The sequence below is a fragment of the Bos grunniens genome, chromosome 8, assembly GCF_055505025.1.
Source record: "Bos grunniens cultivar Pamir isolate PY7600 chromosome 8, Bosgru_T2T1.0, whole genome shotgun sequence".
NCBI lineage: Eukaryota > Metazoa > Chordata > Mammalia > Artiodactyla > Bovidae > Bos > Bos grunniens.
Genome location: NC_141172.1, coordinates 25,059,631 through 25,078,154, shown reverse-complemented (window position 1 = coordinate 25,078,154; position 18,524 = coordinate 25,059,631).

Genomic DNA, 18,524 nt, shown 5'->3' with positions numbered 1-18,524 from the left:
TCACAGACTCATGAGAGCCTCTAAACCATGAAACCATAGGAACTATTGAGACAAAAAGGTTTCTGTAGCCGACTTTTATAGTTAAGTTCTCCAGTACCCTCTTGGCCTTCTCCTGAATTAATATTAGGTTAACAGTCTTTTGATATTAACACTATTCCATTTCATCAATCACTTTCCCTTGTCTCTTGCTGATTACTGTCCTTTGCTTAGACCCATAGGTTTTCACTTCTCATGGTTTGCTCTTTGTCCTTCAGAATTGTTCCTATTGAGAGATGACTCATCTCACAAATCTGTGTACTTCTGTAATCTTTTTGCCACTTTTCATTTTTTAAAAAGTTTTGAACTTTATTTCCATTGTCATCATAACCTTTTATTAATGGCATTTTCAAAGATCTCTGTGTCTCTGTACTCATCAAAAATTAAGCACATACAAAAAATAAGGCAAACAGAAGCAGTCAGGGTGTGGACTAACAAACCAAAGGATGGTTGAGCCCTAAATGACCAACATGACCAACGACAACATCTGTAGTAGTGGTAGAGTTCAGAGTCTTGTGCTTTGGGGTGTCAGTCTGTTTATAATTTTAAAAGTACATAAGGTGAAAGTTTATAAGTAGATGATGTCTATATGTCTCTCTTGCTATTGAGGAGATCATGCTAGGCTCCCCAGAGTCAGAATTATAGTGCAACATCAGCCTGGGAAACACACCATTCCTCACTGAATCTGTATTCTAAGATGGGCTCCGTATCCTATGTCTCAGCACAACTAGTCTGTTTCAGGACCGCCCTTCCAGGGGCTGGAGGCAGAGATTTGTTCTACCTTTCTTTGTTGAAGAGTCACCTTTTGCTGGGGGAAATGTCTTCCCTACTCTTTGTCCAAGGTGGAGAATAGGGTGAGAAGGTGAAATGAGCGTGATTAATATTTCTGATGAGATTTCCTTCACTTTTCTTCCAAGAGATCGAGATGCTCTCCTGCACAGTTTTCCTGGTGGCCAAACTCCTTTTCCCAGGGTTCCTAAGAAAGATCTCCAGGTTAAGGTCTTCATCATGCTCCTTGCTAAAGTGCTATGAATTAATATAAAGAGTAGCAAACAACATTTTCCCTCTGTTGCTCCCTATACTAGCCTGTTCTGAATGGTAAAATAATTCTGAAGATTTGGTGAAACCTGTTCCACTGCTTCTCCATCCCAGCGCACAGAGGGTGGGAGTAGAGGAGAAGCTGTGGTCCCTGAGCCAAACCTTGGCCTGGGCTGCCTGATACACTCGAGGACCTCAAAAGAGCTCTGCCCCACTAATTTTACAGGATTTTGCCCTATAACTTAACCCAAAAGATGCCAAGACTTTACAATAAATGGTTACCCTGGAAACTCAGGGAAACCCAGGATAAATCCAAAGTATGAAATCATTATTTAGAATGTCCCTGGCCTACTTTTTCTAATTCGTGGTTCACGCTTTTTGGACAGGCTCTTTGTTGCTGAGGAGGAGGTCTGAAACAGCACATGCTTCATAAACAGATGAGAAATTCAACTGTTTCAGAGGAAATCCAACCTAACCAGCTATGGGCCCTGCTTTGACCTTCACCTAGCTGCTCATTTAGCGTGAATTCCACACCAGATAAAATGCAGAAAGGCTTCGCGTCTCTTTCCTGTGTGGTCTCTGGTACATGCTAGCATTCTCTGTTCCTCAGTTTTGAAGATGTTATGTGCATATTTGATGGACCCTTTAAAAAAATTATTTACTTTTTATTGAAGGATAATTACTTTACAGACTTTTGCTGTTTTCTGTCAAACCTCAACATGAATCAGCCATAGGTATACATATATCCCCTCCCGTTTGAACCTCCCTCCCATCTCCCTCCCCATCCCACCCCTCTAGGTTGATACAGAGCCCCTGTTTGAGTTTCCTGAGCCATACAGCAAATTCCCATTGGCTATCTATTTTACACATGGTAATGTAAGTTTCCATGTTACTCTCTCCATATATCTCACCCGCTCCTCTCCTCTCCCCATGTACATAAGTATGTTCTCTACGTCTGTCTCTCCACGGTTGCCCTGTGAATAAATTCTTCAGTACCATTTCTCTAGATTCCATATATATGCATTAGAATTAGGTATTTATCTTTCTCTTTCTGACTCACTTCACTCTGTACAATAGGTTCTAGGTTTGTCTGCCTCATTGGAACTGACTCAAGTGTGCTCCTTTTTATGGCTGAGTGATATTCCATTGTGTATATGTACCACAACTTCTTTATCCATTCATCTGTCGACAGACATCTAGGTTGCTTCCATGTTCTAGCTATTGTAAATAGTGCTGCAATGAAAAATGGGATACGTGTGTCTTTTTCAGTTTTGTTTTCCTCAGGGTGTATGCCTAGGAGTGGGATTGCTGGGTCATATGGTGGTTTTATTCCTAGTTTTTTAAAGAATCTCCATGCCATCTTCCATAGAGGCTGTATCAATTTACATTCCCACCAGTAGTGCAAGATCATTCCCTTTTCTCCACACCCTGTCCAGCATTTATTGTTTGTAGATTTTTTGATGATGGCCATTCTGACTGGTGTGAGGTGATGTCTCACTGTAGTTTTGATTTACATTTCTCTAATAATGAATGGTGTTGAGCATCTTTTCATGTGTTTGTTAGCCATCTGTATGTCTTCTTTGGAGAAGTGTCTGTTTAGTCTTTTTCCCACTTTTTGATTGGTTGTTTGTTTTTCTGGTATTGAGTTGTATGAGCTGCTTGTATATTTTAGAAGTTAATCCTTTGTCAGTTGTTTCATTTGTTATTATTTTCTCCCATGCTGAGTGTTGTCTTTTCACATTGCTTATAGTTTCCTTTGCAGTGTGAAAGCTTTTAAGTTTAATCAGGTCCCACTTGTGTACTTTTGTTTTTATTTCCATTACTCTAGGAGGTGGGTCATAGAGGATCTTGCTTTGATTTATGTCATTGAGAGTTCTGCCTATGTTTTCCTCTAAGAGTTTTATTGTGTCTGGTCTTACATTTAGGTCTTTAATCCATTTTGAGTTTATCTTTGGGTATTGTGTTAGGAGGTGTTCTAATTTCATTCTTTTACATGTAGCTGTCCAGTTTTCCTGTTGAAGAGGCTGTCTTTGTCCCATTGTATATTCTTGCCTCTTTTGTCAAAAATACGGCACCCATAGGTGCATGGGTTTATTTCTGGGCTTTCTATCTTGTTCCATTGGTCTATATTTCTGTTTTTGTGCCAGTACCATACTGTCTTGATGACTGTAGCTTTGTAGTATAATCTGAAGTCAGGAAGGTTGATTCCTCCAGCTCCATTCTTCTTTCTCAAACTCTTTTAGGTATTCAGGGTCTTTTGCGTTTCCATATGAATTGTGAAATTTTTTGTTCTAGTTCTGTGAAAAATGCTGTTGGTAATTTGATAAGGATCACATTGAATCTATAGATTGTATGTGGTAGTATAGTCATTTTTACAATATTGATTCTTCCTACCCAGGAACATGGAATATCTCTCCATCTGTTTATGTCAGATAGACCCTTTTTGTTCTAGGAATTATTGCACAGCATCATCTCACATGAAAAACAAGAAAGCATAATAAGCTGTTCATTGACATGATGATTAGTGTTTCTCTGGCTTATTTTTCCCCTCCTTTTACATTTTACATTTTTGTCCTCCTTTTTCATTTTTGTAGACAACACATGGTTTCTTTTGCCTTTTTATTCATTACAAATATGTTTGTTTTTGTTGTAGTATATATCCTTCACGTTTGAGGTAATTATTGATCTATTTGGGTTTAATCAACCATCTTGCTATTTGTTTTTGTATTTATTATATCTGTTCCTTGTTTTCTCTTTTTTCTTTCCTTCTTTTGGATTGGGAATTTTTCATGATTTCACTTTATGGCCATTACTGGCTTAAAAGCTTGTCAGTTAGACCTTGCTGATTTAGTTTTTTGTGGTTGCTATATGTTCACAGTATTCCTCATTAACGTAAAAATTTTTTTATATTATTTCATGGAAAAATGAAAGACACTTACGACAATCTATTTTCATTTCTCCTGTCCCATCCTTTCACTACTGTGTTCATACCACATTATAAACCCACAATACATTGCTATTATTTTCTTAAACATACTTATGTTATAAACTCCACAATATGTTGTTTCTAGTTTTGCTTGATCTCTTAAGTGAAACACAAAATGGGAAAGTTTTAAATATTTATCTGTCTATTTCCCATTGCTGGTGTCCTTCTTTCCTTTGTGAAGATCTGAGTTTCTGTCTGGTATCGTTTTACTTGTTCAGGGAACTTCCTTTAACAAATTGTGTCATTCAGAGCATCTAGAAATGAATTTTGTCTGAATTTTTGTTTCTCTGAAAAAATCTAGATTTTTTTTCATTTTTGAAAGACATTTTTGCTGGATTTAGAATTAGGTTGATAAAGGTCCCCTCCAAGCCCAGCTCCTCTCAGTACTTTAAAAGATATTGTTCCATTTACTTCTGGCTTACATAGTTAATGACAAGAAATCTATTTTATTTCTTACCCTAGTTCCACTTAAGTAATGTGTTTTGATGAGGTTTTTTTATTTTCTTTTTCAAAATCCCTTTTCTGGATTAATTGAGCTTTGTGTATCATCAAATTCTGTAGCATCAAAAGCAACGGTTTTTCCAGTAGTCGTGTGTGGATGTGAGTTGGAGTGACGAAGAATTGATTCTTTCAAACTGTGGTGCTGGAGAAGACTCTTGAGAGTCCCTTGGACTGCAAGGAGATCAAACCAGTCAATCCTAAAGGAAATCAACCCTGAATATTCATTGGCAAGACTGATGCTGAGGCTGAAGTTCCAATACTTTGGCCATTTGATGCTAAGAGCCTAATCGTTGGATAAACCCTGATGCTGGGAAAGACTGAAGGCAGGAGGAGAAAGGGGCAACAGAGGCTGAGATGACTGGATAGCATCACTGACTCAGTGGACACGAGTTTGAGCAGACTCTGGGAGATAGTGAAGGACAGGGAAGCTTGGCATGCTGTAGTTCATGGAGTTGCAAAAGTTGGACATGACTGAGTGGCTGAACAACAAATCACCCAATTCTGAAAATGTTCAGCCTTTATTTAAACAGAACATATTTAACATATTAACATATTAAACATTTAACATATTAATATATTTAACATTTAACACATTAATGAATATGTTAAACCACTTGCTGTTGTCTCACGGATCACTAAGGTGAAGTCAGTCTTTTTCTGCTTCATTTGGATAATTTTTATTACTGTGTCTTCACTGATCTTTCCCTTTGGAATGTCTACCCCTTGTAGTGTTTTTCTAGTTTTCTGTTTGGAGAAGGTAAATGAAATCTTTGCTACTTCTTCATGGCCAGATGTAGGTCTTCTCAAAGAAGTCTTTTTACATTTAGTTTGTTTGAATGTAAAGGTCATCTGTTACATTCAAAGTTTTGCCTCTATTATCTCTTTTTCTTAACTCATTCTTTTTTTCTTATGCCATTGATTTCTTAGTTACATTGGGAAGTTGCATTTTGAGATTCTGGATTTGGCTGATTCCTTCTTTGTGTTGTCATTTAATTTGTCTCTCTCATCCTGGACAACTGTGGTTAGATATAGAGTTTCAATAACTTAGGTGAAATTGTTTAGACAGTATTTCATAGGTGCTGTGTACACTCCTAATGCATTATATCATGAGACAAATAATGTCTGACTTTCCAACTTACAGAAATGTTAAAATTGGTCATTTTGTTCAGGTCTGATTATTCCAGTTCCCATTATCAATTCCACCAACTAAAAAACTCTCTTTTATTCTATAGTTTTGGTATTTATTCACAATATTTGACATTCCCATTGGGATTTGTAAATCATAATTTTCTAATTCTATCATTTTTCCTGCATTTAATTAGAATTCTACTTTATAATAGGTGTTTCTAAATAAAATTTCTAAACCATTATTCTGCCATTTTTAAGGACATCAAATTGGAATTTGGGAAGGGGGCATTTATAGAAAAAGATAAACAAATAGGACCTAATTAAATTTAAAAGTGATTGCACAACAGAGGAAACTATAAGCAAGGTGAAAAGACAGCCTTCAGAATGGGAGAAAATAATAGCAAATGAAGCAACTGACAAAGAATTAATCTCAAATATATACAAGCAACTCCTGCAGCTCAATTCCAGAAAAATAAGCGACCCAATCAAAAAATGGGTTGAAGAACTGAACAGACATTTCTCCAAAGAAGACATACAGATGGCTAACAAACACATGAAAAAATGCTCAACATCACTCATTATCAGAGAAATGCAAATCAAAACCACAATGAAGTACCATTTCACACTGGTCAGAATGGCTGCTATCAAAAAGTCTATAAACAATAAATGCTGGAGAGGGTGCAGAGAAAAAGGAACCCTCTTACACTGTTGGTGGGAATGCAAACTAGTATAGCCACTATGGAGAACAGCATGGAGATTCCTTAAAAAATTGGAAATAGAACTGCCATAGACCCAGCAATCCCACTGCTGGGCGTACACACCAAGGAAACCAGAATGGAAAGAAACACGTGTACCCCAATGTTCATCGCAGCACTGTTTACAATAGCTAGGACATGGAAGCATCTGTCCATCAGCAGACGAATGGATAATAAAATTATGGTACATATACACAATGGAATATTACTCAGCTGTTAAAAAGAATGCATTTGAATCAGTTCTAATGAGGTGGATGAAACTGGAGCCTATTATACAGAGTGAAGTAAGTCAGAAAGAAAAACACCAATACAGTATACTAACATATATATGGAATTTAGAAAGATGGTAACAATGACCCTATATGCAAGACAGCAAAAGAGACAGGTGTAAAGAACAGACTTTTGGACTCTGTGGGAGAAGGCGAGGGTGGGATGATTTGAGAGAACAGCATTGAAACATGTATATTATCATATGTGAAATAGATTGTCAGTCCAGGTGTGGTGCATGAGACAGGGTGCTCAGGGCTGGTGCCCTGGGATGACCCTGAGGCATGGGATGGGGAGGGAGATGGGAGGGGTGTTCAGGATGGGGAACACATGTATACCCATGGCTGATTCATGTCAATGTATGGCAAAAATCTCCACAATATTGTAATTAGCCTCCAATTAAAAATTAAAAAAAAAATCAAAAAAACAAAGTAAAATAAAAAACATTTTCCTATTTTAAAAAAAGATGTATATGGTTTATATAAATCAGGTCATTCTTTTTCAATTTCAATAGCAATTTAGTGGTTAGAAAGGACCTAGAGCAGGTATATTTGAAGGAAATCACATAACTATTTCATTTCTGCTTGCTGTTAAAAGTGATAACTTCAGCAACTCAGAGAATGATCCTGGGGGTAATAATGACCCACAGTTTCATACTTTAAAAGCCTATTTAAGTTATTTTTAAAAAATAATGGTTCATTAAACTGGCAGGACCCTCAAAGTTCACCTGCTATACCCTCTATTTTTACTGATGAAGAAAATGAAGCTCAGAGAGATTGAATGGAATAAAATAATGTAGTGGCCAAAGCAAAGGCTCTGAGATCATTACAGACCTGAGTTTGTTTCTTAACTCTCAGCTGACTACCTGCATAACCTTAGTCCAATTATTTAACCTCTGAAGTCTTTGGCTTCCTCATTTGGGTTAGATGACAGCTAAACAGGAAAGGCATGAGATACATCTAAGCAGTCTTGAAATAGCATAGCCACCTATAACAACAAAATTCTTGTAATGAATTTCACAGACACTTACTGGGTGTGCTGTCAGGCATGTTCTACATCCTAGAGATACCATTTTTGTGGGAGGCAGAATAATGCCCACCCCCCACCCCATAGATATGCCCGAACCGGTGACTATTACCATACATGGCAAAAGAGAACCTGCAGCCTGAGTTCTGGCTCAAGATAGGGAGTGTCTCCTGGATTTTCCACTGGACCCAATGTAAACACAGGTGTCCTTAAAAGTGAAAGAGGGAGGAAGGAGAGCAAGAGTCAGAGAGGGAGATGTGATGATGGAAGCAGGGGTTGGAGTGATGAAGCTATAAGCAAAAGAATGCAGGCATTCTCTAGAAGCTGGAAGAGACAAGGAACAGATTCTGCCCTAGAACTTTAGGAAGGAACACAGCTGTACTGACTCTGTGATTGTAGCCCTGTAAGATCCATTCCTGACTTCTGATTTCTACAACTGTTAAGATGATAGGAGATGGGTTTGAATCTGTGTTGGGAAGATCCTCTGGAGAACGGAATGGCCACCTACTCCAATATTCTTGCCTGGAGAATTTCATGGACAGAGGAGCCTGGCAGGCTACAGTCCTTGGGGTTGCAAAGAGTCAGACATGACTGAGTGACTACCACGTTCACTTTTTTTCAAGCCACTGAGTTTGTGGTTATTTGGTATAGCAGCAATACCTAACGTGTGTAATCATAATGAAAACACAGTCCCTAACTTCAAGAACACCATTATTAATTACTGCTTAACTATTTTCAATTGGCCTATGTTACCTATTCTCAATTCAGTGCTTTTTGTGCTACAGTATGTCTCAGTCCAGGCATTGATACCTCATCACCATAACATTAAAAAAAATTAATTGAAGGATAATTGCTTTACAATACCAACCTAGATAGCATATTAAAAAGCAGAGACATTACTTTGCCAACAAAGGTCTGTCTAGTCAAGGCTATGGTTTTTCCAGTGGTCATGTATGGAGGAGAGAGTTGGAATGTGAAGAAAGCTGAGCGCTGAAGAATTGATGCTTTTGAACTGTGGTGTTGGAGAAGTCTCTTGAGAGTCCCTTGGACTGCAAGGAGATCCAATCAGTCCATTCTAAAGGAGATCAGTCCTGGGTGTTCTTTGGAAGGAATGATGTTGAAGCTGAAACTCCAATACTTTGGCCACCTCATGCGAAGAGTTGACTCATTGGAAAAGACTCTGATACTGGGAGGGATTGGGGGCAGGAGGAGAAGGGGACGACAGAGGATGAGATGGCTGGATGGCATCACCGACTTGATGGATATGAGTTTAAATGAACTCCAGGAGTTGGTGATGGACAGGAAGGCCTGGCGTGCTGGGATTCATGGGGTCACAAAGAGTCGGACACGACTGAGTGACTGAACTGAACTTATTGTGTTGGTTTCTTCCATATATCAACATGAATCAGCCATAGGTATACATATTTCCCCTCCCTCCTGAACCTCCCTCCCAGCTCCCATCCCATCCTACCCATCTAGGTTATCACAGAGAACCAGGTTGAGCTCCCTGTGTTATACAGCCATTTCCCACTAGCTATCTATTTTACATATGGTCATATATATGTTTCAGTGCTACTCTCTTAATTCATCCCACCCTCTCCTTCCCCAGCTGTGTCGTCTTTTCTCTATGTCTACATCTCTATTCCTGCCCTGCAAATAGGCTTGTCAGTACCATTTTTCTAGATTCCATATATATGTGTTAATTGACGATATTTATTTTTCTCTTTCTGACTTACTTCATTCTATATAACAGACTCTAGGTTCATCCACCTCACTAGCATTACATTTTACTGTAACTTCATATCGCCTGATACCATAGCTACAATTTTGAGGATTAGCATCAGGTGAATTACCTGATGTTGCTACTGGCTTCAACCTCTCCCTATATGCAAATATATTTATAAAAATCACAAGTTTAATATATACTAACTGTATTCTTTTTGAATATGCATTAAAATATGTCCATACCCACTGAAATTATTGTTTCACATAGTCCCTCCCCCAAAGTACTTTGTAAACTGTCGTGTATTTTGGGACACCTAGCTGTATGTACTCTATTTCGCATTTAACAGGATTTTCCTATCTTAGTGCTTCATGTTGGGGAATGTAGTTAGCTTCTACGAGGTATGGGTTAACCAGCATGACTACTAACTAGCATAGCAGCAACAGTGGAAAGATGCCAGGACTCAATTCATTGCCGATCTGTGACGTTATTAGGCATCCGTCTCTAATCAACTCCAGTGAGAGCTTGTAGATCTGTGTAATCTGGAAAAGCAGCACAGTGCCTTGAAATGTTTAGTGTTTACACCATCACATGCGCAGCCCTGCTCCATCACTGCTTGCTAATACTTTTCTTCAAAGGAAAACAACCAGAAAAGCTCCTTAAAAAAAGAGAGAGAGAGAGAGAGAGAGATTTTCTGTCAGTATTCACACTCTGGCATTTAACTATTGATTTAGGTAAACTTGCCAAATTCTTGCATGTCCCCCATAAAATGACCAGCTAGAGATGGGGGAAGACACACCCCCATTGACCACACTATGCAAATCCTCTCCAAGTTTACAGCAGTCGCAGGAGCGAGTTGAAACAGCACCCAGAAGGCTGTAGATTTGTCCCACCCTCTTCTTTCCCCACTGTGTGCACAATTCTGTTCTCTGTACCATTTTTCTAGATTTCATATATATGTTTCATTATACGATATTTGTATTTCTCCTTCTAACTTACTTCACTCTGTATAACAGACTGTAGGTTCATCCGCTTCAGTTAAACTGATTGCTCTGTGACAGCCTAAAGGAGTGGGATGGGTGGGGGGCTCAAGAGGAAGGGATACATAGATATATATATATATACTTGTAGCTAGTTTGAGTTATTGTATATCAGAAACCAATACAACACTGTAGAGCAAATATCCTCCACTTAAAAAAAAAGAAAAGAAAGCTATAGATTGCAGCTTCAGCAGTGACATAGCTGGATCAGACCAGACCTAACTGAATTTGGCATGGCTTTGAGGACTGTGTTTTTGTATTTTTTGCCTTCCATTTGGGGTAAAACATTCTCAGATCATCTCTCCACTGCATATGCCATGCTTGTTTTTTCACCTCAGGAACACAAGCCTCTCTTCTCCCTCAGCCACATATCTTCCACTGAGACCAGTGAGGGGGATTTCCTGCATTCCCATCCTGTCCCTCTTGGTCTAGTTCAGCAGAAAGAAGACAAAGGCCGTAAGACCTGGACTGCATGCCTCACTCGTTACCATGTCACCATGTCACATTCCCCATGTCACCTCAAGCCAGATTCCAAACTTCGGTGAGTCTCTTCCTCCTTCTTTATAAAATGACAGTAGTGATTTAACTACCTTAAAACAGTAGTTCAGATAAAATTGTACCGTGATCAAAGGACAAATTCACATAAAAGCTTTTGGTCAACTGTAAAGTGCCTCTCTTTGTCCCATTTTTGCCTTGACACATGTTGTATAATACCTAACATCTCTTTAAACAACTATGCTAATTAGCCGTTCGTTTACTCCCAACAAATATAGAGAAGAGTGGAGAAATGTCACCAGATCCTGTGATTCTTGGGGTTCGCAGGTGGTGTTAGTGGTAAAGAACCTGCCTGCCAATGCAGGAGACACAAGAGATGTGGGTTCGATCCCTGGGTCCTTATCTTAAAACCCTTAAGGAGTTTAAGTAGTTTCACATTTTCACTTTGAAGCAGTATCATCTGGCCACTGCTTACCTCTGTAAATTTATGTCCCTTTGGATTATACCTTTTTAACCACACTGGTTTCTGATATGTCCCCAACCACATCAAGGTCATTTCCATCTTGCAGGCTTACATCTTACACTTGCTCTGACTAGAACTCTCTTCCTCCTGTGTGGCTGGATCCTAGCTCCTCCACAGACCTGATCTGTCACCTGCTCAGAGACCCTTTCCTCATCTGTTTTATCAAAAGGAATATTTCTGGCTCATAATTCCTTATCTTAGTAGCCTCTATATTTCTTTCATATAGCTGATAATAAGCTGTAATTAATCTGCATACCAATTGCTGACAAACCTAGACAGCACATTAAAAGGCAACGACGTCACTTTGCTGACAAAGTGTCATCTTGTCAAAGCTACGGTTTTTCCAGCAGTCATGTATGGATGTGAGAGTTGGACCATAAAGAAGGCTGCTGCTGCTGTTGCTAAGTCGCTTCAGTCGTGTCCGACTCTGTGAGACCCCGTGGATGGCAGCCCACCAGGCTCCGCCATCCCTGGGATTCTCCAGGCAAGAACACTGGAGTGGGTTGCCATTTCCTTCTCCAATGCATGAAAGTGAAAAGTGAAAGTGAAGTCTCTCAGTCGTGTCCAACTCTTAGCGACCCCATGGACTGCAGCCTACCAGGCTCCTCCATCCATGGGATTTTCCAGGCAAGAGTACTGGAGTGGGGTGCCATTGCCTTCTCTGTAAAGAAGGCTGAGCACTGATGAACTGATGCATTTGAAATGTGGTGCTGGAGAAGACTCTTGAGTCAGAAGACTCCTTTGGACAGCAAGGAGGTCAAACCAGTCAATCCTAAAGGAAATAAACTCTGAATGTTCATTGGGAGGACTGATGCTGAAGCTCCAATACTTTGGCCACCTGATGCAAAGAGCAGACTCATTGGAAAAGACCCTGATGCTGGAAAAGATTGACGGTAAATGGAGAAGAGGATGAGATGGTTGGATGACATCACTGACTCAATGGACGTGAATCTGAGCAAACTCCAGGAGATAGGGAAGAACAGGGAAGCCTGGCGTGCTGCAGTCCATGGGTTTGCAAAGAGTCGGGCATGACTTAGCAACTAAACAACACAACAACAATCAATTGCTGGCCGGTTTATTGTCTGCTGCCGGTACAATGTGAGCTCCATGAAGTAAGTAAGTAAGTGTTAGTCGTTCAGTCGTGCCCGACTCTTTGCGACCCCATGGACTGCAGCCCATCAGGCTCCTCTGTCCATGAGATTTTCCAGCCAAGGGTACTGGAGTGGGTTGCCATTTCCTTCTACAGGGCCTCTTCCCAACCCAGGGATCGAATCTGGGTCTCCTGCACTGCAGGCAGATTCTTTACCGACTGAGCTACAAGGGAAGCCCTAAGCTCCGTGAAGGCAGGGCCATTTCTTCTTTAGACTTAAGAACAAATCTCAGTCAAGTAGGCATTCATTCTCGCAGAAGCATGTTGATGCTTTTGGCCATGGTGGGGTCAGTTGAGCAAGAGATTTGAATCTTCTTCTGGGCTTCTGTTTAGGAAGATACTATCCTCTAGGAAATACAGTTAATCTTTTATTCTTCTTCAACACCCTCAGCATCTATCATAGAGCCTGACACGCAGCTAGGCCTTACTGTGTTTGGGTCAGTACAGAATGAAACCGGCCTCTCTTCTCTGAAATGGACTAGCAGATTAACACACAGCTGGTCCTTGTCCGCAGAGAGCCAGCATCTCCGGACCTCTCCATTCATCTCAGCAACTCAACCTCTGTGAAGTACCAAATCTGGTAAGGCGTTCCTCTTCCCCTTACCTGCTGGCTTGCACTCAACCTCCTGAGCCTGCTGAAACACAGTAAGGGCTTTCCAACTTCTGTACTACTTGTTGAAGGAAATACTTATGAGAACTTGTTAAAAATGAAAATAATTGATGATAACACTCATAATGAATTAAAACGTGATATAATATGTACCAGCCACTATTCCAACCAAGAGGTTTGCACATTAGCTTTTGCATCCTAACTCACTTGATCCTAACAATAACTCTATGAGTAGATTATAATTATCCCGTCCATTTTATAGCTAAGGAAACTGAGGCACTGAGGGACTGAGGAACTTGTCAGTGACAGGGCTGGGTCAGCCTAGCTCGAGGGACCCTGTGCTTACCAGTTCAGCTATTGTCATTGTTCAGTCACTGCGTCATGTCCCATTCTTTGCAACTCTATGGACTGTAGCCTGCCAGGCTCCTCTGTCCATGGGGTTCTCCAGGGAGGAATACTGGACCCTGTGCTTAGCAACTCAGCTATAGATATTGCAATTCCTAAGGACAGATCTTTGGGGACTACGATTAGCCCTCACTAAGCCAGATGGCGTATTTGTCCTCTAATTAATTGTTCAATGTTTTTTACATAAGTAATGCATGACATAAATTCTTCTATAAAACAGTCAGCGCTATCATATAAAGTAGGAGTTCCCCTTTGACCTCCTTTGAGCTCCTGAACTGCTTCTCCCTTCTCCACTGGTGGCCACTGTATTCAGTTCTGTGTCTGTACTCCCTAACCATTCCCTATGCACTTGCATGCACCTGTGTGGCAATAGAAAACACAAACTATTCCTGTGGGTTTATGTTTTCTTTTTCAATTTTACATAGAGAGCAACATGTGTAAATAACTAAATCATTCCACTGTCTATATTAAGCCCTTTCTCTGAAAACACACATTTAGGTGGTCTTTTGCCTGCTGCAAAGCTGATGCTCAGCTGGGACGCAGCAGTAGGGCTACACCTGAAGCTGACATTCTGAAACATTTCTGGATTGTTTGGTAAATAGTCCCTGCTGCCCTTCCCAGATCAGGACCAAAGGTACATGCATGGATCCACAAAAATTTTTTAATTTTAGTTTCTTTGAAAATCAGAAGGAAAAAATGAATATAATAAGAATGACTTAAAAATGAATCTAACCAAGTTTATATTTCTCTTTATACCAAGAGAGTCTTAAAATATAATTTTGATGTTTTATATAAGACAGAGTCCATGGAAGGCAAAAATACCTTGAACAAACACCTAGGACCCTGCCTGGGTTCCTTCCCAGGAGGCAGCAAGTCCAGGGTCAATGCCTGGCAGAGCAGGGGCCTACTGGGACCCATCCTTATGTATGGATGGTGTTGGTTAGAGCTGGTCGAGGCCATTCTCTGTCTATGGGTGAATGTTTGCAAATATGACTCATATCCATATTATTCTGAAATGAACAATGTGCTGCCTAACACAGGGATATTTCTGATTCAAGCGGTGGAAATGAGATAAATGAACTTAAGCAAAACCAAGCATTTGGGGTGGAAAGGATCTAAAGCAGAAGGATGGTCAGGTCACATAAAGGTCTGAAAAAGCATCAGAAAACTTGCCTGAGACCTAAATGGCCAGCCTTCTCTTCTCTAAGCCATGGCCTCTCTTCTGCTTCCTTCAGCTGATCTGCTTCCATCCTTTCTCTCTTTGAACCACCTCTCTTTTAGAGCTCTGCCATTCACAAGACTCACCTCCCACCTAACAGTCTCTGTGTTTGTCATTTCAAATTCCTACGTGAGAGAGAATCTATGGGGCCTCACTTAGATCAGCTGCTGATCACTCGTCCAGTAAGCTAGGGCCAGAGGCCAAGGCAGTAGAGGTGGGATCTCGGTGGTATTTGCACACGCACTCCAAGATGTTAGTGTCATCTCAGCCCTTGATTATCCAGTCAATATACCCTTCTGCCCCCATATACAATGTCCACAATGTCATTGATGCCCTGCTTAATGAGCCAGCATTTTCACACACAACTATGCATATAATCTCTCCATTCCCATGAGGAGGAACCCATAATCCCTTCCAAGTAATGAATGCAGAGATCTTGTCACAGGGTCAAGGCTCTTGGCATCCATTATCTTCTGATGGTGTTTATTCCTGAATCCAAAATAACTACTCAACAAATGATTATCTAAATGAAAATTTTAACCACCATACAGAGAAACAAAAGAATAAAGTAGAAATCATAAGTGTATCACCATCTTTGTACACTTTAGCAGCAAACATACAAGTATGGGTGGGGGTTATACACTAAAAGAACACTCTCACACTGAATCATACAAAGGCAGTCTTTAGAAATGGCTCAGATTGGTCACAAAAATAGGAAAGAATCAATTGCTTTCTCATCAAAGTTGACTTTTTTTTTTCAAAGTAACTTTCCTACTCTCCTTGAAATGAACTTGCTTTAGCTCAGCCTCTTGGGAGATACTCTAATTTAGATTCTAAAGCCATCATTTTGTCTGGGATAATAGCTTGAAACGTCACTCATTTCTTTACTGTCTTACGACCAAGTCAACGAAACCTCAGTGATTGCTGTAGGGAATCACTATATTCTAGGCTTCCACCCAAAAAAGAAGAGAACTGAGGCTGACATCCTAGGCTTTACCTCCCCTGATGGGCAGTTAGATTGTGAACTTGACCTTCATTTTTAGAAGGCTAACAAAACAAAGGCAGGAACAGAATGAGCATTTAATAATGACAGAACATACACGTTTGGAGGACTTTGTTTTTGACTGTAAATTAAAACCTAGGAGAATGACTCAAGTTGGCTGTTATATATACAGAAGAATGAAATTGTTTTATTAGTTATCCATCAATATTTGAATATGATGCTCAATATTGAATAAGGAAACAGTGTTTGATTTAAAACCTTGTTCTTAAAAACATTTATAACCCAATAGTCTATGGAATCTGCAACCTTACCAAAAAGATGAAGATAGAACTTGAATATAATTTTAACATTTACTCAGATCATTTTCCACTCTGATCACAAGATGTTTATGTATGCAATATGTAACAGTGACCAAAAAAAAAAATTTTCCAGAGTGTCCCCACAACACAGATGGTGCCACACAGCTTTGTGGTGAAGGGTCATATTGTAGGCTAAAGTCTTGGTGGAAGTATTTTTGTGTGTTTCCCCAGGAGGCTGGAATAAATATGGGAATGTGTGTAACATTATTGTAAGATCACATGTGCTGCACTAAATTGGCACAAGGCAGCTGGGTTACAGGTGCTCTGGCAAGTTGCGCCGGGAAGGCTTCTTTTCTTTTGTATTTCTAACATCATGAGCATGAAACGATTTTAATGTGTTTGTGTGTGTCTGTGTGTGTGCTGGGGTAGATACTGCAGGCATTCCCTTTGGGCTGAGGAGTTGGACTTTGAATGTGGTTTCTGAAAACAGGTGACAGTCCTGTTTTCTTTCTTAAGAGGATCCTTTGTTGTGGGTCATGCCGGGGATTAGTAGCTGGAGCAGCTCTCTTTGCCTTTCCATCAAAACCGAGGAGAGGAAACTTAAAATGGACCAAAAGATTATCTTTGCAAAGCTTTAGCAATGCCGCTCTGGTAATATTATTCAGGCCAAGGCAAATAGGTCACAAAGGATTAGCCAAAAAATTTATAAACAAAGAGACAATTATGCACACACTTAATAGACTTTAATCCAGAAGTGGGCCAATGTTTAGTTGTGATTCTGATGGACACCGTTTTTGCTAGTGGAATGCAATCAGCTTGCAGCAGAGGAGATGGTCCTGTAACAACAGAGCCTGCTGTGAATAACTGAGGATGGAGGAGAAGGCATTTGCTTCACCTAGATGCCTGGCCACTCTGTTGGGAATGAAGCTGCTTGAAACATGGCCATCGAAGGGCTGCTCTTCTAGATCATGAAATAAAGAGAGGACAGAGAAAAAAATAGCCACCCATACAACTGTGCTGAAACAAAACTGTTCTTCGTTAGATTCTGACCATTCCCCGTTGTGCATTCTCGTTCGATGATGTAAAGTCGTTCGGGTGTGGGAAGCCATACCATGAAGCACAGGAAATAGCTTAAATCTTTGGAAATGTTTCTAAGGTTAAATAAATGGGGAAATAACTCTAGTTAAAGTTGCCAACCACTTCAGAGTAATTTTTACTGGCAGATATTTGTTAATTGTCAGTGTTCCTCTGAAAGCAGATACAATCAAGGTATATTGAGTATAGCTTTCTCTCTGGGTGCAGGCTATATGTGTTTTAAAGAAACTGTCATCACTTCATTGATTTCTCTCAGACTCAATTCAGATTTAGACAGCCTTCTGGGAATAAATCAGTGAATTAGGTATATCTGATAGATCAGACAGTGTTACTAGGATTTCTAGATGGATGATAATAATGTGGCAAGACTTTAGAGGGTTTTGCTAAACATCAACCATTGCCTTCCATAAAATCAATAGACACATGTTCAAATTGCTTTGATGGAAATTTTCTGTCTGTTCTGTCAATTAGCCTTGTATGATGAATGCAGGGAAGTCATGGGATGTTGATTTTGGTGACAAAATGTGAATTAAAATAAAGTTAGGAAGTGAAGCTTATTGGCTATAAATGCTTAAAAAGCTGTAGTATTTTATAAAGCAGAAGTAGTTAACCTACTTATTTGATATAGAAACAGCAGTTTGTATGCAGTCCTCATGATCACCAACTATTGATGGTATAGATCTAGGAAAACCAGCCTTTTTGGCTTCTTTTTTCTCTTCTATCTCTTCAGTTTCCTGACATTTGTCTCCTTGATCTCCAGAGAGAAAAGCAGGGAAGGCAAAGAAATTCATTTTAAGATCCTGTTTTGTTACAGGTCAGAATCTTAGCCAGTACTCTGTACATGTCATTATTATGGTTTATGGAACTGATTATATGCTGCCGTAACTATATGATAATGTTTCTATTAGACCCACTGGTCTATTTGTTCCTTAAGGGCATAGGATTACGTTTAATACTCTATTCTTCATACCTAGGAGATTGCCTGTAAATCGGAGAAGGCAATGGCACCACACTCCAGCACTCTTGCCTGGAAAATACCATGGACGGAGGAGCCTGGTGGGCTGCAGTCCATGGGGTCGAGAAGAGTCAGACACGACTGAGAGACTTCACTTTCATTTTTCACTTTCATGCATTGGAGAAGGAAATGGCAACTCACTCCAGTTTTCTTGCCTGGAAAATTCTAGGGACGGGGGAGCCTGGTGGGCTGCCGTCTATGAGGTCGCAC